Below are 9,042 nucleotides of genomic sequence, written 5' to 3' on the forward strand. Positions count from 1 at the left end.
TCTTGACCACCTACACTCTGATGGGATCACATACAGATGGGGCTTCCCTGCCTGCCTGATCGCCACGAAAAATGGCCGCTCTCATACACTAAGGTTCCCTGAAGAACTCCCAACTTTCTTGCAGGATCTTCATCTCTCGCCCATGGAGCTTCCAGGCTGGAGGGATCCAATCCCCAAATTCTCATGCCCAATGGATCCCCTTTGGAGAAAGACCCCCTCAAAGAAGGGGCGTACTTCTCTTCCGGGATCTGCACAAAAGCATGGTTGAAACATTTAATCTTTTACCTATGCCAAGGTTAATAATGTAAACAACCTCTCTCCTACAGGGATTTTAATATGGAGTCCGGTTTTGGTTGCAGTTTTTTTTTTTTTACTTGCCTTTATATCCTCAAAGCGGACCTACCATTATACCGACCAACGTTCACATTTTTTCTTTTTCTTTTGTTTTTGGTTCATGTTCCCAGTTGGTCTACATTTATGCTTTCTTGTAGGATGTATACCGTTTATAACGAGCCTGGTTCTACATGAACAGTTTCTCATATCCCTAACTGGAACTAAATGTTTACTTATAGTTACAAACTAATTGTATTTCTTTACAGGCCGTGTGCTGTTGAGGCGCACTTCCCTCACTACCTCTCCCCTACAGCGTAACCCCATCCCCATCTCCTTCTGGGGCTGTTGAGTGTGAGAGGCCCTGTAGTTATCCTATTTAATCCCCGCTCAGGGATTGGGATGGCCTCTCGCTCTCTCTTTCCCCAATGGGACCACTGCAGGTTTCTGCGTGATATTCATATGTTTACCACAAGTTTTTTGATTTGCGTATATACTTTATGTTTATGTTTATTTTCTTATTTCTTTTTTCATCTCTCTTTCTATTTTTCCTCTCTCTCCCCTTTACTTCCCCCTCCCTGCTGGCATGCATGGCTGGATAGGCTAAAGGTCCACATTTTATCCTATCAATGGCTACGGTAAAGATTGTTTCCTATAAAGTTAGGGGTCTTAATGTCGCTGCTAAAAGACACCAAATTTTTCGGGAACTGAAGCAAGCCACATGTTCCATTGCCTTTATTCAGGAAACGCATTTAACTCACACGACACCTGTTAAACTAACATCACCTAATTTTCCGCAGTGGTACTATAGCTTATCGGACACCAATAAGGCCAAGGGAGTAGCCATTGGTTTTTGCAGAAATGTGTCCTTTAGGCTGTCTGATATGCTGGCGGATGATCATGGTCGCTTTCTCTTCCTTAGAGGCTTTATTGGAAACACTCAATGCACCCTTGCAAATATTTACTGTCCAAACCATAATCAACCCGCTTTTTTCTCCCAAATACTGACTAAATTGTCACATTTTGCTAAGGGACTTACTATCCTAGCGGGGGATATAAACATGTCACTGGACCCCACTATTGATACGTCACAGGGCCGCTCTAACATTTCTTTCAAACGTTTAACCCTTTCATGACTAAGCCTATTTTTGAAATTTGGTGTTTACAAGTTAAAATCCATATTTTTTGCTAGAAAATTACTTAGAACCCCCAAACATTATATATATTTTTTTAGCAAAGAATCTAGAGAATAAAATGACGATTGTTGCAATATTTTTTATCACACGGTATTTGTGCAGCGGTGTTTTAAACGCAAATTTTTGGAAAAGTGACACTTTCATGAATTTTAAAAAATCCAAACAGTAAAGTTACCCCAATTTTTTTGTATAATGTGAAAGATGATGTTACGCCGAGTAAATAGATACCAAACATGTCACCCTTTATAATTGCACGCACTCGTGGAATGGCGACGAACTACGGTACCTTTGAATTTCCATAGGCGACGCTTTAAAAAAAATTTACGGTTACCAGGTTTGAGCTACAGAGGAGGTCTAGGGCTAGAATTATTGCTCTCGCTCTGACGATCGCGGCGATACCTCACATGTGTGGTTTGAACACCGTTTACATATGCGGGCGCGACTTCCGTATGCGTTTTCTTCGCTGCGCGAGCTCGCGGGGACAGGGGCACTTTAAAAAATTTTTTTTTTTTTTTTTATTTAATTTATTTATTTTTGTACTTTATAAATTGTGTTTAAATTTGTTTTTTTTTTTTTTTACTTTTATTGCTGTCACAAGCAATGTAAACATCCCTTGTGACAGTAATATGTGGTGACAGGTACTCTTTATGGAGGGATCGGGGGTCTAAAAGACCCCCCATCCCTCCTTTACACTTCAAAGTATTCAGATCGCCGAAAACGGCGATTCTGAATACTGTGTACTTTTTTAAATTCGGCGCCATTGGCAGCCGAGTAAACGGGAAGTGACGTCATGACGTCGCTTCCGCATTTACAAGAAGAAGGCTGGAACGAAGCCGCTCGCAGCTTCGTTCCAGTCCGCCCCCAGCCGCCGAAGGCAGCGGACCGGACACCGGGCCTCCCGATCGCACGGGAGGCCCGGTAACAGCGGCGGGAGGCGGCGGGAGGGGGGGGATGTCCCCTCCCGCTCCTCCGGTATAACAACCGAGCGGCTTTTAGACGCATCGGTTGTTATATTCGGGTAGCCGATCGCCCGCTGAAAACAACGGTACCGGGATGATGCCTGCAGCTGCGGGCATCATCCCGGTATAACCCCGGAAAGCCGAGGACGCATATATGCGTTCGGTCGGCGGGAAGGGGTTAAAGTTTGTAAAAAAAGGCTTCTAGATCTCCAATCAATGGATGTCTGGCGCCTCCTTCACCCCAAAGAGAAGGATTTTTCACATTTCTCCTCAACACACCAATCTTACTCTAGAATAGACAATATATTCTTAGACCATTTTCATCTCCCCCTTCTACAATCCACTCACATTGGCACCACATCTGTTTCAGATCATGCACCTGTGTCAATGACATTGACCATGCCTTCCCTACCACGTCATACCACCAACTGGAAACTTAATGACTTCCTTCTCACTGATGAAACTGAGGTTTCCATATTGGCCTCTCACTTGTCACAATACTCTGACACCTCCCCCTCTATTATATGGGAAGCTCATAAGGCTACTATTAGAGGCCGACTCATTGAGCTTGGTGCTCGGAAGAAAAGGGAGCATGGTCAACAAATTGATCAGGTGTTACAACAAATAGCGGTTCTTGACAAGCAGCACAACTCTCATTGCATATTGAACACCTCCAATCCCTCACACTTAAGCGAGAGGAATTAAAATCCCTCCCTAATTTAGACACCAAGAGAAAGTTCCAACGTATGTCACAGAAATTCTATGAATGGGGGAACAAACCAAGTAGATTATTAGCTAGATCATTAAAGACTAAACAGTCGCAATAATTTATCCCCAAAATCAAACTCTCAGGTGAATTGGCTCATGCAACTCCGGACATTGCTAAAGCCTTTAGAGAATATTATTCGGACCTTTATAATGTCAAAAACGACCTATCCTATCTTCCTCATAAGGAGAGAAGAAACCGCATGCTTTCCTACTTAAAAGAAGCCAATCTTCCTAAATTGCCCATATCTGTCCTTAAAGAACTGGAGGAAGACTTTTCCGTTGAGGAATTTCAGGCAGCATTAAAGTCCTCCCCATCTGGTAAAGCACCTGGACCTGACGGGTTCACTATTTTATATTATAAAACATTCAGTGACATCTTGCTCCCTCGTCTTTCTGCATATGCAAATTCTATTTCTCAATCCTCAGGACTACGCCCGGAGTCACTTTCAACTCATATTACTGTCATCCCCAAACCAGATAAGGACCCTACCCTGTGTAACAGTTTCAGGCCAATATCACTAATAAATGTCGACATTAAATTATTCGCCAAAGTAATGGCAAACCGATTACTCCCCTTTATACCCAGCTGGATCTCGGCTGACCAGTCAGGTTTCATACCCAACAGAGAAACAAAAGATAATTCCCTTCGTGCAATCTCTCTAATCCAATATGTTCAGCGGTGCACCCAGCCCACCCTACTCCTCTCCACCGATGCGGAAAAAGCTTTCGATAGGGTGGACTGGGAGTATCTTAAGCTGACTCTACGACACTTAGAGGTGACCTGCGAAAATGGTCTAGCTTGTCCCACACATGGTTATAGAAGGTAAATATAATTAAAATGAACATACTACCTTGCGTCCTCTTCCTCTTTCAAATGCTCCCATTGTGTGTTCCAGTGGGGTTTTTTACTATTCTACAATCCATGATTTCTCGTTTTATCTGGAGGAACGGCCACGCCAGAATATCCAGAGAGTTATTGTTTCGTCCCAAATGTTCAGGTGGTCTGGCACTTCCTAGTTTTAAAGCATATTATCAAGTGACTGTATTGGCCAGACTAGCTGACTGGAAATATGCTCTTAGCTCGAAGTTATGGGTACAAATTGAATATTTCCTAAGTGGCGTGGATCTCTCAATGGCTCCCTGGATACCCCGTTCTCACAGGAACCTTGATCGTAATACCTCGGCTCTTACCATATCCTCCTTAGATCTATGGGACGCCATACATAAAAATTTTTCCTGGAACTATGATTCCCCCCTATTACCTCTCCTTCACCACACATATTTTCTGCCAGGCCCTCTTGATCCAGGCTTTAAAACATGGAGGCCTGATGAGCCTCTCTTACTATATCATACTCTGGATGGCAATATACTCCTCGCACCTAAACCTGCCACGTTTCTAGATAAATGGAGATACCACCAACTACAACACTTCGTAAGATCTCTTCCTACTCCACTTAGGGGTGTCAGCGACTTAAATGATATAGAGGTAATATTTCACCCAAAAGACCCCCCTTTACATAGTATTTCCTTATTTTATAAAGCCCTCATTGCTCTTCAAAAACCCACCTTTCCTGAATAAATGGGAAATCGATTTAGTTTTTTCCCTGACTGACAACCAAAAGGATAGGATCCTACAATTAGCCCACACTTCATCCGTAGCCTCAAGAATGTCAGAGGTCAACTATAAGTTGCTCACTAGGTGGCTTTACACACCAGTAAAGTTACACCAAATGTTCCCCGTCAGTTCCCCATTGTGCTGGAGGAACTGTGGGAACAAAGCTACTCATGCACACATATGGTGGTTTTGTCCACTTATTCGACCATATTGGGATGACATTCGCGCTCTGATTGTCCAGATAGCTGATGTCAATATACCAAATGACCCCTGGGCTATCCTTTTTCATGTTACAAAAACTCCTATAAGGTTGTATAAATGCTCTATCATCCCTCATCTGTTGAATACTCTATCGAAAAGCCAGTAGCGTGCAAAACACACCTCAAAAACTTCCACCCGGTGGCAAAAAAAAAGTGCCCACACATAGAGAGTGAAACACAAAAACGTGCAACGGGTGTACAGAGTCTTCCAATAGGGAAGGACCTTACCCTGATCCCCCGGGGCGTTAGGCTCCAGACAGGGACTGAGGTACTCAGACAAAGGGTCCATGTGGCCGAAACCAGGCGGACCCCCACAACTGAAAGGTCTGCCGAAGCAGACCGACCCAAGTACAGTGGGGCTCCCCCGAAGGGAGACCCCTCAAAGGAGAGGGCGAACCAAGCCAAAAGGCCTATGTCCACCCCCTCCCAAGACTTTCAGAGTAGGCCCGAGGACCCACACCCTACTCGCCACACAGTGACAAAACGTGTATACAAAAACAACCAAAAAAAGACAAAAAAGTGACAAACAGGGGTAAAAGAAAGAGTGGGGAAGATAGTGAGATGGGAGAGTGAAAGTGGCCATTGTGCTATACAATGGCCGGCCCTCCGGTCAGGCATAAAAATTTCCCCTGGTCCTGGCCAAAAGGCCCGGCCCAAGAGGCAGGTGCGAAAAACGTGTGTTGTGGTGAAAGTGACCATGGTGCCATAAAATCAAGTGCTATCACACCGTGACTATACGGCACTCCTGAACTGCCACTTCAGGGGCACATTCACCACTGGCTTTTCGAAGAAGCCCTGACCCCCCAGCCCAGACCACAGCAGACCCCACCACAGACAGGAAGGATATGGAGATCAGGAAGCCGGAAAGAGCCCTTTACCATCAGGCTCTGCCGTTGCTCCCATCACTCCTCCTAATTACATTCGGGAAGTACTTGCCACTCCCTCCCCCCCTTGCAAGGCAGGAGTAAGCGTTCTCTCCCAAATAATTGTCTGGAGCTAGATCCGCCCCAATCCAGGCCAGAAGGCCAGGGTCCCGACCCTCCGGTTCAGACCCCGTGGTTCTCCATCCCCATCAGAAGGCTTCCCTTTCGGCTACGAACCGCTCCAGGTCACCTTCACTCCAGAAGGTTTTGCATAGCAACCGCAATCCCGTCTCTATTTCGCCATAGATCAGGGATGGAAGCAAGCGCCACCTCCTGGAAACTGATAAGAACAGATGCTACACTTGATCTTAGCCAAAAGGCCGAGAAGCAATTAGCAATAATCACGCCTCTGTTGAATACTGCTAAGGCCCTAATACCCATTTTATGGGGCCAACCAGTATCCCCATCTATAAAAGTTTGGATACAAACTGTTGACAATGTACACCTCATGGAGAATATCACCCACAATATTAGAGGGACCTCCCAGAAACATTCTTTAATCTGGGATCCCTGGAAAAAAATTTCAAACCACCTCCTCATATAGAGACCTCATTTCACAAACCCCCTAAAACCTGTTAACCAAACTTAGCCACCATACATTTGATTTTTGATACCCTTCCCACCTTTTCAATATATGATTATGCATGCCGGCAACCCACCACCCCCTCTCCCTTCCTCCTACCATTTTCTCTTTCACTTCTTCTTCTTTTTTTTTTCTTTTCTCCATCTTCTTTTTTCTTTATTATTTTCTTTACTCTACTTCTTCCCCGCTATCCTTTTATATTTTATATTTTCATTAAACCAAAGCAACAGTTTCCTTTTATCTTGTCTCAAATACGTTTGGATTATAGTGCTCACATAGTAAATGTTCTCTACCTAAGCAGAGAGAACGTCGATTCTTTGTATATTCATAGAGACATTTATTGTATTTCTAACTCACACATATTCGCTGTAATCTATGAGTACTGTAATCTATGTTATTGCTATTATGAAAATGTTATCTATTTTGAGATGTAATTTATATCTCTGTTTTATTTTTCTTTAATAAAAATTTATCAAATAAAAAAAAAAAAAAATGTTATGGTGTCAGGATGATTGAAGTGCATTATTTCTATTATTACATTGTAATATAAAATTAAATAATTCAACTCACCATAATGCTGAATCAGTGAGATCCCTGAGCGTGTCACCTGCCACGTCGCCTGCCACCAGCTGTCCGTCCTTGCATCAAGTGTCCCAGCAGAGGCCGTCCTTGCATCAGGTGCCCCCAGCAGAGTCCGTCCTTGCATTAGGTGCCCCCAGCGGAGCCCCCCTTACATCAGGTGTCCCCAACGGAGCCCCCCCTTACATCAGATGTCCCCAGCGGAGCCCCCCCACACATCAGGAGTCCCCAGCGGAGCCCCCGCACACATCAGGAGTCCCCAGCGGAGCCCCCCCACACATCAGGAGTCCCCAGCGGAGCCCCCCCACACATCAGGAGTCCCCAGCGGAGCCCCCGCTCACACCAGGAGTCCCCAGCAGAGCCCCCCCTCACATCAGGAGTCCCCAGCGGAGCCCCCCCTCACATCAGGAGTCCCCAGCGGAGCCCCCCCTCACATCAGGAGTCCCCAGCGGAGCCTTCCTCACATGGGCGGCACAGTGGTGTAGTGGTAGCACTCTCGCCTAGCAGTAAGAAGGGTCGCTGGTTCGAATCCCAACCACGACACTACCTGCCTGGAGTTTGCATGTTCTCCCTGTGCCTGCGTGGGTTTCCTCCGGGTACTCCGGTTTCCTCCCGCACTCCAAAGACATGCTGGTAGGTTAATTGGATCCTGTCTAAATTGTCCCTAGTATGTATGAATGTGAGTTAGGGACCTTAGATTGTAAGCTCCTTGAGGGTAGGGACTGATGTAAATGTACAATGTATATGTAAAGCGCTGCGTAAATTGACGGCGCTATATAAGTACCTGAAATAAATAAATAATAAATAAAACATCAGGAGTCCCCATCAGCAGGAGTCCAGATCAGCCCCCCCGTGACATCCAGACTGGCCCCCCCTGTGACATCCAGACTGGCCCCCCCAGTGACATCCAGACCGCCCCCCCCCTGTGACATCCAGACCGCCCCCCCGTGACATCCAGACCGCTCCCCCTTGACATCCAGACCAGCCCCCCGTGACATCCAGACCGACCCCCCCTGTGACATCCAGATCGGCCCCAAAATTGGTTGAGCGGAGCCGCATGGTTACAGTAGAGATTGAGCTGCGGTGCCGCCCATCCCCCGCCCCTTTCCATACCAGGTCACAGAGACTGGCAGCAGGGCGGAGTGGGTCGGGGGGTCGGCGGCGTCGCAGCTCAATCTATATTGTAGCCATCAGTAGCCAGCCTACGGTCTCCTAGAAAATGGCGGCCGGTGGAGACATCGTCTGGCGGCCGGCGGCGAAAATCGGGAAAAAACAAATTTCTCAGGACATTTCCCGGGAAACGATTAGATTGGAACAGTTGGCAAGTATGTAACAGCGAGCGGCTGGCTTTCAGATAAAAGTGGTCTCAGCTGCGTATTCGCCGCAAAATCCCTTTTATCGGGGGTAAGAGAGGGGCCCCCTCTCCCGCCGTGTTCTGGTCGTCTCCACAGCTTAACGGAGCCGTCGGTAGCGGCGGAGACGATTGCATCCTTCCTCCTCAGTAACATGGAGCCGAGTGAGGGAATAATGGCCCCCGCTTGGCTTCATAACATTAAATAGCGGAAGCGATGTCAAATGACATTTCATTACTTTTTTTATTTTTTTTATTGCATTTTAGTGTAAATATGAGATCTGAGGTCTTTTTGACCCCAGATTTCACATTTAAGAGGACCTGTCATGCTTTTTTTCTATTACAAGGGATGTTTACATTCTTTGTAATAGGAATAGAAGTGACCCATTTTTTTTTTTTAAAGGACAGTGTAAAAATAAAAAGTAAAATAGATTAAAAAAAAAAAATTTAAAGGGCCCTGTCCCGCCGAGCTTGCGCG

The 9,042-nt window shown here is 45.9% G+C and overlaps 1 pseudogene; it reads right to left on the reverse strand.

The window, feature by feature from the left end:
* Positions 1-6,250: 6,250 nt before the first annotated feature.
* LOC141124344 (U2 spliceosomal RNA) lies at positions 6,251-6,383 on the reverse strand (annotated as a pseudogene).
* Positions 6,384-9,042: the final 2,659 nt, after the last annotated feature.

Source organism: Aquarana catesbeiana, linkage group LG01, assembly GCF_042186555.1.
Source record: "Aquarana catesbeiana isolate 2022-GZ linkage group LG01, ASM4218655v1, whole genome shotgun sequence".
NCBI lineage: Eukaryota > Metazoa > Chordata > Amphibia > Anura > Ranidae > Aquarana > Aquarana catesbeiana.